Source organism: Aquila chrysaetos, chromosome 23, assembly GCF_900496995.4.
Source record: "Aquila chrysaetos chrysaetos chromosome 23, bAquChr1.4, whole genome shotgun sequence".
Taxonomy (NCBI): Eukaryota; Metazoa; Chordata; class Aves; order Accipitriformes; family Accipitridae; genus Aquila; species Aquila chrysaetos.
The window spans coordinates 4,607,571-4,623,078 of NC_044026.1; the positions used below are offsets into that span (position 1 = coordinate 4,607,571).

The following is a 15,508-nucleotide window of genomic DNA, read 5'->3' on the forward strand; positions in this document are numbered from 1 at the left end:
GGGGTTGTCACACGCTGAGGATGGAGATTCTGCGTCCCTGCACATGGCAAGTGATCAGATCCATGTTTCACTTTCTCAGTCTGCAAATTAATAGTACTCCCAATAGCAAAACATGTGCTTTATCTTCCAGAGAAGAGGTTGGCACTAGTATAATATTCTTTTACAGCCTAATTTTGCTCTAGATATGCTGGTTTTGACAATTACATCCTGGAAAAGCAACACAGGTATTTTAAATAATTCTCTAGATTTCCTTCCAATTCCAATTTCAAAGGGTCCAACACATGTCTGGGACAGTTAGTACCAAGATACAAACTACTCTAGCAATGATTCACTAATAAGCCCAGGCCCCTTCCAGTCAGTATTTATTAAATATGGATATTGCAAATTCAGCTCACTTTTCTGCAACACTTTCATTTAAGAGTTTTGTGACAGAAGAATCCTTCAGAATGCAATCAGTAAGTAGGGATGGATATAGTCAGAGTCAGTATGAAGCCTGTCCAGTGTGAATTTTATCACCTCAGAGACAAAAGGATGATGTAGTCTTGTAAAATTCCACCATTCTTCTGGAAAGACCGAAACTAATCGAGCAATACGTGCACCTCCCTAAGGAAAGGTCAAAGTAAAAAGAATACTGAGTTAACAAGATGATTCAGCAGGCTGGAATAGTATTTCTTTTAACTTGACATTTAGACTGAATTAACATCCTGAACTTACTCAGCAAGCAATGGAGCTCAAAGCAAATCCATTTAGTTTTATATTGAGAAAATTCAAAATGTGCCAGGCTGACATGACTAAGCACCTACTCAGCCCTGACCATCCTGAGGCACAGAAGCATGAGAAGGGCAGAAGAGCTTTTTCACTACTGAATAGTGAAAGAAAACACGCAAAAAGAAAAGGCTCCCACAAGTAGCGTGCAATTAATAAAAGGCCAGATTGCCAACCACAGTTACAAATTTTCTTCATAAAGAGCTTAAAGATTGATGCAGAAAGGCCAGGTTGAAACAATGTGAAGGTCAGTTCTTTCAACTTGACATTTAGACTGAACTAATATCCTGAACTTGCTCAGCAAGCCAGAGAAAGTATCAGGTAAGGTCTTTAAAGGCTTTTAGCCAGCGCTTGCAAGTCATACCAATAGAGAAACTAGAAAGCGATATCCAGGTGAATTAGCTGAGTGAACTTTCCCAGGGATAGGTGTTTTTAAAGGCCCAGCTCCTACCGAAGGCATCAGAGCAGAGCGCTACTGGTGTTTAAGGACAGCTACGGTCAGAAACTAGTGGCAGTACTCATTCTATTTTCTGTGCAAGGCAATGGCTTATACGCAGTGTTTTACAGACTTGTATCCAACCTTTTAGCATGTTCAATGGGATTGCTAACAGGAATAAAAAAATGCATATACTTCAGTGTTTGCCAGGTAGGGAAAGCTCCATTCATCATAGGAGTGTTTGCTCAATCTTTTTTTTCTTTTAATTTAGGCTCTGAATATCTCAGAATATTTATGAATTTATTTCTTGTCTACTTCTGTGCAGGTTGGTTTTATTCACACTTTGTTTATATTTAATCTTTAATAGGCCAGATATCAGTAGCAAGATCTCAGCTAAATGGAAATTTCTCTTTCCACATGTTTGGGGCAGTTTCAGGAGAAGTGTTACATTACCAGATAAAATGGATGTTACAGCCTTCTGAAACACCGCAATGTTGTGCCTCTTCTGCCTCATGCGTGACTAGAAACAAAACAGTCCAATATTACTGAGATCCCCTTAGTAAACACCTTACATGCCTTTTATTATCTGAGAAGCTGTTTGGTTGACAGATCTCCCATTTGAATTTAGATTACCACTCTTAAGTACAGCAGAAGGTCTGGAATATACCGTAAAGGCAGCCCTAGCACATACTCAGCTGTGATTAATCTAGCAGCTTAGCAGATGTCAGTTGTACTGCTAAAAGTCAAACAGTCACCCATTTGCTGTAAGCTCAGATGACTCTACCTCAAGCCAGAGACCGTTGTTCATTTTTTTAAGATGCATACGGTGTAGATGTTTTAAAAGAAGAACCATGGAAAAAAGATGCTTAACAAACAGGAAAGTGAAGCCTCAGACCCCTAAACCTTAAAAATTAAGAGTGAATGTTCATTCTTTTTACTTTTATATCTTGTAATAACAAAGGAAGAATGAATTAAGGCCACAAAGGGGACAGTATTTAAGTTACAATGAAAACTGTATGAAATAAATAGAAAAGTTGGAGAGTCAATGGATTAAGTGTCATCTTCGTAAAAATAGCTTGAGAAATAGAGTAATACACTTCATGCATATTTCTGCAGAGAAAACATTGGCTACTTATGATCGTGTCTTTTTCCTTCCTATCATTCACCTGTCCAGAGGGATATTGATTTACTGCATAAGGATTCCTGAGATTTTTAAGCTGAAGGTCTCTATAAGTAAGCAGCTGACGAGTTCATCTGACAACTGCATTACTAGTGAAGAGGAATTCAAATGAAACGTGTCTGATAAGAAGAGGTGTAAAACTCTCTATGTGGTGTGATAGACCGGTACAATTTCTCCTGGGAAGGTTCAGACAAGCGCTCCTTCAGTGAAGGAGGATCCCTGTAAAACTAAAGTGTCAGGTGCAAACTGGAAAGTGCCTGAACGGTATCTCTTTCCTTCCAGCAGGACCAGATGTTTTGAAGAGCCATATGTTAGTACTTAATTAAAAAAAAAAAAAAACAAAGCCTCAGAAGCCTCTACTCCAAATAATTCCCGAGGACCGTTCTCACTCGGTGGAAGGTGCTCTCCGTTGGGGTGCAGCGTGTTCGCCCCGGACCTGCCCAGGCGCAGATGCCTGGTCCGCACAAGCTGCTCTGAGTCTTTGCTGCTGTCAAGGCAGAGGCACCAGTCCCTTCCTCCCACCCCAGCCTTGCCTTCCCCATCTTATCTCCCTGCTACGCGTTTAAAAAAAAAAAAAAAAAAAAGATTGATTGCCCCAGTGTTAAATCCAACTGAGTTACACTGGGTATTGAGTCCTGTAGGGTTATATTCTATCAAGGCTAGTAATTAAAGGCACTCAGAGTATTACCAATCTATTTTCATTGACTCAGATTAATAAAATGCTGCCTGAAATACAAGTCTGTGTGTTTAAAATATTATTGGCCCTGTTTCTGCCATCATTTTTCACTTGTGACAGTGGCCCTCGCTTTACCATCAAGCCCACTGAAATAAGTAGAGCCAGCTGCATAGTAAGATACCTGTAAATTGAAGTATGACCTCAGTATTAATCTACTACAGACCACAGAAGCTAATTTCCACGGACTCACCCTGAGACAGAACCAAGTAGTGTGCAAAGCAGCGACAATTTAGAAAAGGGGAAGAATTCAGTAAAATATCCTGGCTGTTTAATAACAAAGGAAAAAACAAGTATAGATCAAAAAAACCCAAACCCCTGTAATAATACTGATTTGCATTGTCTGTATGAACGTGACAGAACGCATCATTAGAATGTGAAAACTAGTGTGACTTTTCAACACTTCTTTGCAATACTGATGAGGCTCAGGAAGCTGAATACCAGTATTTGTACCTTTACCCTTGTTAAACCCCAAGGGCAATGAACTATTATGTGAATGGGAGAGCTGCACATTTATTACCATATCATGTCATGCATACTGAACAAGGTGGTGAAGATGGAGAAGGTGGAAAAAGGTTTAGGTAGAACCACAGAAACATTCTTGGCATTTTTTAAGCCGGCTGCACTGCAACAACAGAAGCGTTTCATTTGCAAAGAGGCAAATTACAGATCAGTTAAGGTCAAAATTATTCCTAGTGTGACATTTTTGCACTGGGAAACTGAATCACAAAAATGAAAACATCCTGTGGGAACATGCAAATTTGAGACATTTCTGGTGGTACCCAAGTTTCCCTGGGCTTTTCTCTTGTTCCTTGACAATATCCCTGACAGAGATCTAAAATGCCTGGGCTTTTAGTGCCTGGTTACCTCACAGAGCTATTTTATTCAGGACGCTGGATCTCACAGGCATTTTATCTCATCGGCTCCAAGGATTTCCAGGCCCTTTTGTTCCACATCGTTTTGGCTAAGCAACTGCTGTACAAGGGCACCAGGACCCTGAGTGGTTTCAGGGTCAAGAGGAGATTATTTTATTTTTAACATCTGAATGTCCTAGTGGAGGATTATGTCAAAATAAAATACTGCTGATTTCCTGATCTATGAAAAATAGTGAGGTTAAGATTTGTGTGTGTGTCCCGCCTTATTCAAGACAAGAAATCTCTCCATCAAAAACCTCAAACTGGGAAAAGACCAGAAAGTCTATTTCCCAACCAGCTCTATTTAAAATAGTACCCACAATTGTCTGAAGTCAAGGAAGAATGCCAGAAACTTAGGTTCATGTGCACACAATGAAGTTTTTTATACAACAAGCTGCCTTTAAGGAAGAAAAGAAAATTCCAGTTTTCTTAACACACACATTAAAATTAAAATTAAACCTCCATGGAAAAAAGAGACATGGAATAGGCACATATTTTTAAAAGCTTGAATAGCTATAACTATACTACTAAAGAAAACTACTCCACGAAGAAAAAGCTCTTGTCCCCGATCACCCATCCTGCTTAACTGTTGGCATCCTTACCTCCCCAGCACAGATTTGCCTTAGCACTCTCTAAGGCGACACCCTCAAGCCACTACATGAAAGACAGAAAGCATCAGTGACAAGTCCCAGGAGGTGGCATGGACAAGGCTGCACCAGGTTTGGCTCCCTCCTTTCTTCATCGTCCTCTGGCTTGTGTCCGTAGACTTGCACTCGCCAACACCTCTGCTATATAGATCAGGGCATAGCATATCAACTCTCAGCTCCACACTGCAAGAGCTGGAAGGCAGCCCTCCTGTCATCTCAGACACTTTGATTTGGGCAAATAAAGAAAATATGAACTACCATGTTTGAAGTCCACAGGGACACTACGTACGGTCCAGAGGATGCTCAAGGCCAAACACTGTGTAATGTGGATGTAGGCAGCTTGTACCATTTGCTTCAAGGCCAAGGAAGGTCCCTGACCATGTAAAAACATGTCAACATTGAATATGCACAGTTATCTGCGTGCATGCTCCTGCGTGCAGAGTCCGCACAAGCACAAAAATAACCCATTTCTTCTGCTTCCAGAGTGTGTACGATTTGAAAGTGACCTGCCCACTTCACATAAATGTTAAGTATTAAAGTACATACTGTGAAGACAACATAACCTCACATCACTACCAAAATGTTGTACTTATTTAATCTGTTATATTCATATTACCCATGGGTTTGCTTCCACTGAAAATAAAAGTAGGTTTCATAGAAGAAATATACATGTACCATTTAAGTCTAACTCCTTAGCAGGGTGTATAATATTCACCATAAAAAAATATAGGATATAGTAGGTGATAAAAATATTAGAGTGTGAGTAGTAGTTGAGCAAAATTACACATAGGTTAGGCCACCTTAGCTTTAGTCAGATTAAGCTGAAGCTATAGGATCAGAAAACATTGGAGATGTAAGACAGAGATGAACTGGGCTTTCTCACCTTTTCGTTGTGGATGAAACAGCTTTAGTGCCAAGTAGCTAGGGAATCTAAATTTTATCTTATTTTAATTGTGGTAAAAAAGTACTATCAATCTCATAACTTCATATAGTTTAATACATTTCTATTATTAAGATAATAAAAGCCTTACAGCTCAGTTGCATTCCTCTGGCCATAAACCTTGAATCCGTGTTTATGCAGAGGTTCTCATACAGATGTGCAAGTCATTCAGCTGAGCTAGCCAAAAAGTCATACCTAGCCAGCAGGATTAGAAACTAATGAAACAATGGATTAGAAACTTTGAAACCACGTTTGTTCTAGATTGTATGTATTTACCTTTCCTCTTTTACATGTTTTTGATTTTCATTCTGTAATTTTTGATTTTCATTCATAATCATCGTTTGCATCCACTTCATATCTCAGTAGCATGCGGATTTGTCATGTCATACTGGCGTGCCATTGCTCTTCGCTACATGATTAAGTTCTCAGGTAAAATTCTTTCCCTCTATTACTGCCAGTGTATACTGCCTCAGGCGCTGTACCTTGAGCTTTCAGGATTTTCAGCAGTGAAAGCGGGGCTAAAGCAACGAACTAATGAATGGTAATAGCTATTAGAAATGTCCCTGGCCAAATCCTGTAGTTGCAAGTAACACAGGACTAACGTGGAGGTGGAACAAGGGTGGAAAAAGTCAAGCAAACATCCTCATTAACCCTCTGCTCCACCGGGAAAAAAAAGCAGAGCCACATTTTGGACTGTGACTGAATACTTCGCTACATACGTTATGGTTTACGTGCGGTGACCCGAGGCTTTGACTTCCCACCCGGACAGCAGCGGCGGGGTCTGGCGTAAGTGCTCTCACACAGCGGCACGGCGAATGTGACACCAATCGCGTGGTGGTCGCCAGAGAAGGAAGCCCTTCGGCATGGCACATCTGTTGTTTTCTCACTGCACAGCAGCGTCCCTTTGCAGATACACCCTCGGGAGTGTTTCTCGGGGGGACAGTGCCACAGTGCCAGACGGAGGACAATTTATTTTGCTCCAAGCCTTCTGGCAGGGATTCTGCCTGAGGTCACAAGTTGGTCTCTTAAGTGGAGTCAAACCACGGGAGAGTAAGTAAGTGTGGCTCAGTTCTCAGTGCTGAAATGTAAGGACACAAAACCACATTCTTTACCCTGCAGAACACCCTTCTGTACATTCAGCCTTTCCAGTTTTGTAACTGGTGAGCAAGCAAAAAATCTTATGTTTTTCCTTACCAGGAAAAACCTTTACTAAAACACCCCCTGAACTGAGACATCGTGAGCGCTTGGTATTGATGTACACCATTTGCTGTGAACTGAAAGACTTGTGAGACCACAGCCTATTCTTTATGGACATAATGCATCCAGAGATTAAAGCATCAGATCTTAAATTTCTATTAGCTTGTTATTAAAGTTTGTGACAGGCTTATTTCCTCCCTAGTTTATCTAAAGAATGAAAAATGGCAAACCCAATGAAATCCTATTTTCTGGCCAGCCATTAACTTGATTTACAATGAATTTGTACAGTGCCTGATTTATGCCAACGTTGTATTACTGCTTCTCTGCAAAATACAAACAATTAACTAATGATTTATGCTTATGCAAGCGCAGGGGAAAGAAGATCATAATCTTTTCTCATGCCTGTTTCCCTTCCAGCATGCTCAGACCTCAAAAAATGAAGACTAATCTGGTCACAAGTGTTTCAACAGTCAATCAACACTTTGTAATTAGAAATACAGAGAATAACCCTGAGTGAACATACCCATCACCCGTGAGTTAGACATGTGTCTACGCAAGACCTGACAGCAGCTGAAGTCTCTAACCACTTTGAAAGGTGTTTTACATTGGATCGACTCACCATACCTTTACTATCCTAAAAGCTGAGATGCTGAAATTACAAGCCTTGCAGCTACACACAAAGAAAAAATGTTAGCTATCTCCTTTATTTCTCAGGGTTTCACAGGGATTCGCATTTTTCTCCGCTGTTGCAGAAAACACCGGATTTTGTGCCCTTGAGACAGACTCCTTCAATAAAAATTACTATTAATGTAGTGCATAAAACTGAAATCTTTTTACAGTTGCAAGCAGTGAACCCCAAGAATCAATGCTATATTTATAGTGTCTTCATGATAGCTACATAACAATCTTTCACCTCCTGGGCAAAGCCTAATAGTTATGAAAGAGTACAAGAATAAGTTAGCTCTTTAAAAATTAAGCATGCTCATAAATCTTCCTCTGAGCTAATCAAAGCAACTTTTTACTCCAGCAGGCTTCCTTCCCATTTGGAAAAAAAAAAAAACAAAACAGCTAACAGGAATAAACAGTGCTTGCTTCATTGTAATATCCTTGAACAGAAATGTAACGATAGAACTGCCTGAAATATGAAATGCTGACATCTGAAAATTGTTTAAGAAAGTGAAAACAAGTATTTTTATAGTCATCATGAAATGAATGCCAAAATTCAGTGTCAAAATGCTACAGATTTGTTTCTATAGTTATTCTATGCTTGTATTTTATATTATAACCTAGCATTAATAACAATGACATAATGGCATAATCATTTAACTATTATACCATTTTTTGGAAAATCATTGAAAACAGGTACTTTTTTAAAAAAATAAATTATTGATACACTGTACCCTCTTTTCAAGATGGAAATGTTTCCTTGTTTGGTTGTAATACAACGATTTACTTCTTTTAAGTGGGACTCATCTTACATGTCTGCATCTGACAAAAGTTGTCTGCTTTGGGAGGAACCTTCCTGGATGTGACTTTCTTTCTCTATTCACTACAGAGAGAATATAGACAAAATTATTAGACTACATAGATGCTGAAAATGCCTTAAATTCTCACAGTTCTCAATACTACATGCTTTCCTTCTGTAGAGTAGGAATAGTAATATCATCTCTACAAAGCACTGGAAAATCTGTATATTTAGGCATTTTCAAACTGTCACAGGAAAAATTTTATGGAAATCTCTTCACTGAAAGAATGAAGGAGGAGATCTATGTATGCAAAAAATGCTATCAGAGTAAAGGAGAAAAAGGAAGCAATGGGACTTACGGTCTGGGAAAGACGAGAGTGGTTACAGAAATGATCAGAAAAATTTTAAACAGAAATAGTTGATATGCTAAGAAGTTTATATTTATGTAAGACCATTTACAGATTGTGACCTGATTCTAAACAAATTACATATTCAACAGAATTAATTACCTTCTTGCAAAATGGCGAGAGCAATTGTTGTTTGCCTTTTTTTTCCAGTATTCCATGACTTTTTTATTAATAATTTTCAAAATAGCTGTCCCAGATATCACCTCACCTACAGGATTCTGAGAAATTTCATCACGACAGAAGTCAAGAAAACTTGAGAATAACCAGAATTTCAAAGAACTAATCACTGATACATACTATATGCAGCCCAATGGATTTCAGTGCTGCTCTTCTTTGAAACAACAACAAAAAGGCAGCTGCTTTGCTTTTCTACTTGAGAGATTATCTACAAATTCAGATAAAACATGTTGTTATACAGGAATGTCAATTGCTCTCATAATTTAAAGCCCATTCTTCTACCAAAAATCCCAAATCAAACAATAAAACCGCATGTCCTGAGTGTTGTTACCACAGAATGTTTCTGTTATTACAGAATCCAAAAAATGGCCTGTTACCAGCTTTGTATTTTAGCTGTGCAGTGGCCTGCACATGTAGAATTTGGGAAAGGTCAAACAACTGCCCAGTAAGGAGATGTTGAATATTGACTGCTGTGTGCCAGTTGAAGGCTGTAGAGAAAACTTGGAAATACTAATATTGATGATTTTCTTGATGATACTGGTTATAAGTTATATGATTACATTACTTTGTAACGTTTGATAATCCAGCAGATCCCCTTCATTACATTTGCTAAGATTTATTCCAATTGCTTCAGCCTAACATGAGACATATTTCAATTAAGTTCCCATATTCTCATGATGACGTGACAGAAAACATCTATCCATTCATAGAATCATAGAATCAGAATCATAGAATCACGGAATGGTTTGGGTTGGAAGGCACCTTAAAGAACATCTAGTCCAACCCCCCCTGCCGTGGGCAGGGACACCTTCCACCAGACCAGGTTGCTCCAAGCCCCATCCAACCTGGCCTTGAACACTGCCAGGGATGGGGCAGCCACAACCTCTCTGGACAACCTGTTCCAGTGTCTCACCACCCTCACAGTAAATAATTTCTTCCTAATATCTAATCTAAATCTACCCTCTTTCAGTTTAAAGCCATTACTCCTTGTCCTATCACTACATGCCCTTGTAAAACGTCCCTCCCCATCTTTCTTGCAGGCCCCCTTTAGGTACTGGCAGGCTGCTCTAAGGTCTGCCTGGAGCCTTCTCTTCTCCAGGCTGAACAACCCCAACTCGCTCAGCCTGTCTTCAATTCATATGCAAATTGAATCTCTTTTTGCTTATGAATTGTATGTAATTATTATATCTTTATGGCAAGGTTTAAAAAGGAAAGGCAAAGTTATTTATCATTCTTCCTCTATATCACCAGAAGCTAGGAGAGAACGTATACATGAAGACCCAAAGGGAAGAAATAAAATCTATGAACACAGAGTAAAAAAATAACAAGATATGGTTGTCTAATGAGTATAGCTGACTGTCTGAGCATAGATGCAGTTAGGGTCAAACATAACTGAAATTAAGTCAAATCCCAAATATACTTAATCACATTTGAAAGAAAGAGATGAGATAGAGGAACCAAAGGACCAGGTCTACATCATCTTCACCTGAATTACATTTCTTAGGACTTCTTTGTTTCATTAAATAACCAGAAAGATTTTGAGCTTTGCTTCTAAAAGAAGGCCTATGACTACAAATCTCTTTTTATTTAGGGCTTTTAGAAGATAGAGTTAATAGTCCATAATTGCTTTATCAGTTTTCTCAACATAAGTCATAACTTCAGTACCATCAAAGATAAAGTTTCAGAAAATCAAATTTCTCTGTAAATAGACATACGAAATATATGAAGGAATGATGGAACAATTACTACTTTTCCATCCTACTCTTCGTATTATGTGAAGATAATTTCTTTTCGGTTTAAATCATTGAGTATTCTGCCCAAATGTGTTGCCTTCCTACAAACAATCATTTCCAACTGAGCTGGAGAACTGGAAACAGTCACAGGAGCAATCCTTCTACTTTATAATCCTTTCCTGACTACTTTAATGAACAATGATGCAGTAATTGTTTTTACAGATATTTTTTAACTGTTCCAAATAGTACAGACATAAAGCAGGATTAAGGAATCAGAAGTCATAAAATTCCACATCTCCTCTTTCCTTTTTCTCTCAGACTTTCTTTGCAGGCACGGGAGATTTCAAAACCACCCCTGTTGTTTATGTCCAATGCTTTAAAAAAATATACTAGACTCAAAATCTCACCACACAGAATTCAAAATTAGTTTCTTCAGGTTTATAATCGAGTCACAACTTCACTCTGAGGCACTACTTCTCAAATAAGAGACAGAAGTACTTTTCCTCCACTACATTTGGTAATTTGAAGACTGGAAGAGGAATAAAAGAGAGAGGACGAGGCAGCTCTCTGCAGCGTAACCCTCACTGTTCCCACTGCCCTACAAGGTGACAAGACTGAGAAAAGTTCAGGGGATGGGATAAAAAAAGGTGATCTGGTTCTCCTATGACACGTGGAAGTCAGAAATCATGTGGCACTTTTCAAAAGAAACAACAAAAGTCACTGTAAAGGGAAATAGTCAGGTAATTCCATTACCTGAACGCACATTTTGGTCACTAGTTAAACTAGCAGTTTGTGAGGAAATAAACATTAGTAGGTACAGCACAGAGTGGAGGACAAGGCATACTGGTAAGGCCGACTTCTACCTCATATGGACTAGTCTCAAAATTCTCATTGAATATTTTTTTCTTGGTTTTTTGTCAAAAGCCAAAGTCAAAGTAGAACTGGAGCAATGATGTAAAAGAGCATCACAAATGTTTTCTGGCTGTACTTTTTCCTTGCTGTTCTCAAGTAAAAAGAAAAAACCCAACACAGTAGTACTATCATATCAGGTCACAAGTCCATCTACTCCAGAACTCCACGAGACAGTGTGACCACTGGCCCTTTGCCCACTTTAACACACGGTCTGTTGCACTGAGCAAGAACTGCATGGTCAGATCCGTATTGCGCTATTTGTTTAAGTCTTCGTGCTCTGCTTACAATCTTTTTTATTGTTTTCCACATCCTAGCTACACTCCAGAAAGAGCTGCCGAGCTTTGTTCAGGCACAACTTTTGATGAAAGAAGACTGGCGATGAGATGAGCCAAGATGAGAGGCTCCACAAAATCAATCTGAAAACTTTTCTTGAAACAATGTTCTGGGACTCTTCTTGTCCTTAGGCGGAATTTCTGTGTGCAAGTGGGAGATAATGCAGCCTGAAGAGATCTCTTTTAAAAGTTTTGCTAATTTTCATTAGGCTGGTTCATATGAGTTCTCTGGGCCCCTCAGCGGAGGATTTTAATAATATTGTGCCTTCTGCACTACAGCGATCACAATGCTAATCTCTGTAATTCCACATTTGGGAGGCCACTTTTCAAAGTGTAAACAACTGACACTGACTTTATAAAGAACATTTTTCCAGAGGGAACGCAATGGTAGAGTCATAGAGAAGCATCATAAGCCAAAAACTGAAAAAAAATTCTAATTGCACTAGGAGAAATAAACCATTCTCAGTTTCCTTCCCTTGTTCTGTAGAATGTGCATAAATAAAATATATGTGAATAATATTTTGTGGGGGAGAAACTTTGTCCCTTTCTACTTACAGGTATCAGACACATCATCTCTAAAGGAAAACTTAAAGAAGAAACTGAATTTCTGCATCTGCAGGAATGGAAGAACAGGTTTCATAAAAACAGGAAACAAGATCAGCATAAGTGAAAATATGGACTCAGAGGGAAGAAAATCTCATAAAATATTTGTGTCTCTCTATGTCTTGAAATCTGATGCACTGCCAAGTTCCCTAACAGCTTCTGAAACCACAGGCTTTTCTTCAGCTCTCCGTTTTGAGCATTATTTTGCTTAGCATTTCTGAAATGCGCTCACTATTCAGAGCTAGTATTTCCCTCCTCTGTGCAAGTTGCACCAGGACAGCAGCAAAGACCATCTGCAGAACCAAACTCAACGCTCCAGATAAAGGCATTCTGGAAAAAAGCCCATACCTTTATAGAAAATAACTTGAGCAATTCCTAAGGGTCTTCGAGCTTGATAAATGGCAAGAGCTCTGAGAGAATAATACAGTCATGTTGTAATACTGTTTAATGGCATTTGCTGTTAACATTATTCATACAGGGATGCTATTGACTTGAAATTCCTTGAAAAGACAATCTTTTATAAAAGTTGTATTACTGAAATCCTTGTGCCTTTTACCATTACACAGATTGCAAATGACTTCACAGGATTTATTAGTGCCTCGAGTGAACAAATGCTACAGCACCTAAAATTTAGAGAAGAAAAAGAGAAAAGCAGACCTATAATTACTGTCCCTGCAAAGAGAAAATGCAGGCGCTGTGCCAATTCTTGCATTAACTGTCCCAAATCTATTAAGATATTTCTTCCACCTCAATTAATTTACATTGCAGTATTAATAACAGCATAACTTCTGCACTCTTGATCTCAGGGTGCAATACCATTAACGCTACAATGCTCTAACATAAAAACTTCTAGGTATCTTGCAAAAATATGAAATGCATATTTTAGAAAATTTACCAAGCAGCTGAAGCTAGGATAATGCACTAATTATGTTTGCAATGCTCCCACATTTCTTCTAATATATTACACATTACACATCTTCTAATATATTACACACTACACAGAGGGTCATAGAAGGACTTTAATCTAGGAGGCCAGAATATTGCAAGATAAGGAATTTTTTGCCCCTACCAGAAGGTAACAGTATTGCAATGGATGTAGTAACCTCTCTTAACTGTTTTTTAATTTGTCTACCTACTCTTTGTAGTTTTATGTAAGAACCGCTATACTTTTATTTGTGTATTGCTCATCTCTTACTCCAGTTTGAAACATGACATAATTTAGGATTTCATAATTTACCCTGTTTATTACAGAATAGTTAGAGGACCTCAGACCGAAGGAAAGAAAGTCTGCATGTCAGTGACTGTGTCATGATACGGTCTTTGGAAATTTATAAGTATGTCACAGGAAATGTATAAAATGCAAGATTTCAGGATTATGGTACTGGAGGTATGTACATCACAGAAAGCTGAGGACTGATGAGTTTTCCGATTAAGATTCTTTTTGCTGAAATACAACTTCTCAAGGAAATCTTTTACAAACACCAGGAAAGCATTAGATGTTTTGTGTAAGAATTCAGGGTTTAGCTATTCAAGACTTCACAAATGCTTGGGCAGCTGTTATGACCCTTAGTCATAACAACTTTAGAGAGGACATACAATCTAATCCTCACTGGAGTTTCTTTGCATTTAACAAGCATCAGTTTCCTAAGACCTCCAGGTCATGCAAGATTGGGTTCAATTCTTTTTCACCTCCACCATTTACAAAATTTCTCAGGGCTCTCTAACCTCAGCATCCCAGAGGCTTCCTCATCACTCTCAAAAGCACACGGAGGATGGAGGAGAGAGAATTGTGGAAAATGCTATTCCTGCTCCCATTTTTTTCTCTGGACAGTCAATTAATCGATCAACCTAGTCTTCCGCTCAGTCTCCTCAGTCTTCATGTCTAAATAGAAAATGGCTATAGATTGCATGTATCTCTTCTATGATACTACTACATTCAATATAACTGAATTTAAAAAAAAAGGTGAATAAAATAACACAAGTCTACATTTAGAACTAGAAGCTAAAGCACATGCTACAGAAGCTTCATCCATACAAGTATTTGTATGTTGTGGGTGATGTCTGTTGCCAGGAGTGACAGTGAGGGCTGAAGGAAAGAAGAGACAGAAGTTTAAGTTATATCATCTGCATTATTAGTAGTAGCACATGTTCCAAGACCCTGCTCCTTTCTTTAAGGTGATGGTAAAGGATACTGCTGCCCAGGGACCAGATATGGTCTGCAACCTCACTTTAATTTTTTTCCATATTACTACTGCACAGCATTAAGAGGAGTATTAATGTGTGATTCATCACAGGGATTTTACTGGCCTGCTCAGCACTCAGCAGGAAAAGATTTCCCATTTGGGCTTCAAGTGTTCTGAAAGTTTTGACAAATCATGTAAAAGGCAGGACCTTAATTCCTTATGACTAATCAAAAGTAAACTACATTCACTTTAATTCTGTATGAGAGCCTCTATTTAGGGATTTACGGCTTTTTTTTTTTTTCTCCATTTAACACCTTTAGTTAATTCATCTGGACATTTTAGAGAATTGCTTTTTTGAGAATACCTATACACTCATTCCTTTCTCATTATTCATCGTTAAACCATTTCGTTGCTGTCCCAAGAGTATTCAGACTTCACAATACCACACCGCCTGACAGGGTCTTTTGGAACATTCATTTTGGAATATCCGCAGTACCCCTTAAACCAGTCAGAGGAGCGTCGGCGTAGTAGCAGTCGTAGTAGTAGTGGTGGTAGTAGTATTTAAGGAAACTTTTAAATGTGGCCTAGAATTACAAGGAGAAGCTGATCCCTGGGATAACTCCGCAAATTGCAATAGAAATCCATTACTGTAGAGTTAGGTCTCCACAGATTAAGAAGCAGTTATTATTAAAATGTCATGATCGAAACTGAGGAAGAAATATTTGCATGGATGTCTTATTGCTAGACAGGTAAATGTGTGTTGGCTTCATTACAAATGCAACCTTCACCCAGATATGCTGCTTTTCCTAGAATGTAATATTTTCAAACCACAAAGTCAGTACCCATATGGCTGTTATCTGGTTGTTCTAACTGTTTGGAGCTCT

The 15,508-nt window shown here is 38.6% G+C and overlaps 1 protein-coding gene across 5 annotated transcripts in view; it reads right to left on the bottom strand.

Annotated features, from left to right (window-relative positions):
* Positions 1–15,508, bottom strand: part of LOC115334559 (opsin-3-like) — a 94,612-nt gene that overhangs the window by 46,381 nt on the left and 32,723 nt on the right. The window lies entirely within an intron of this gene.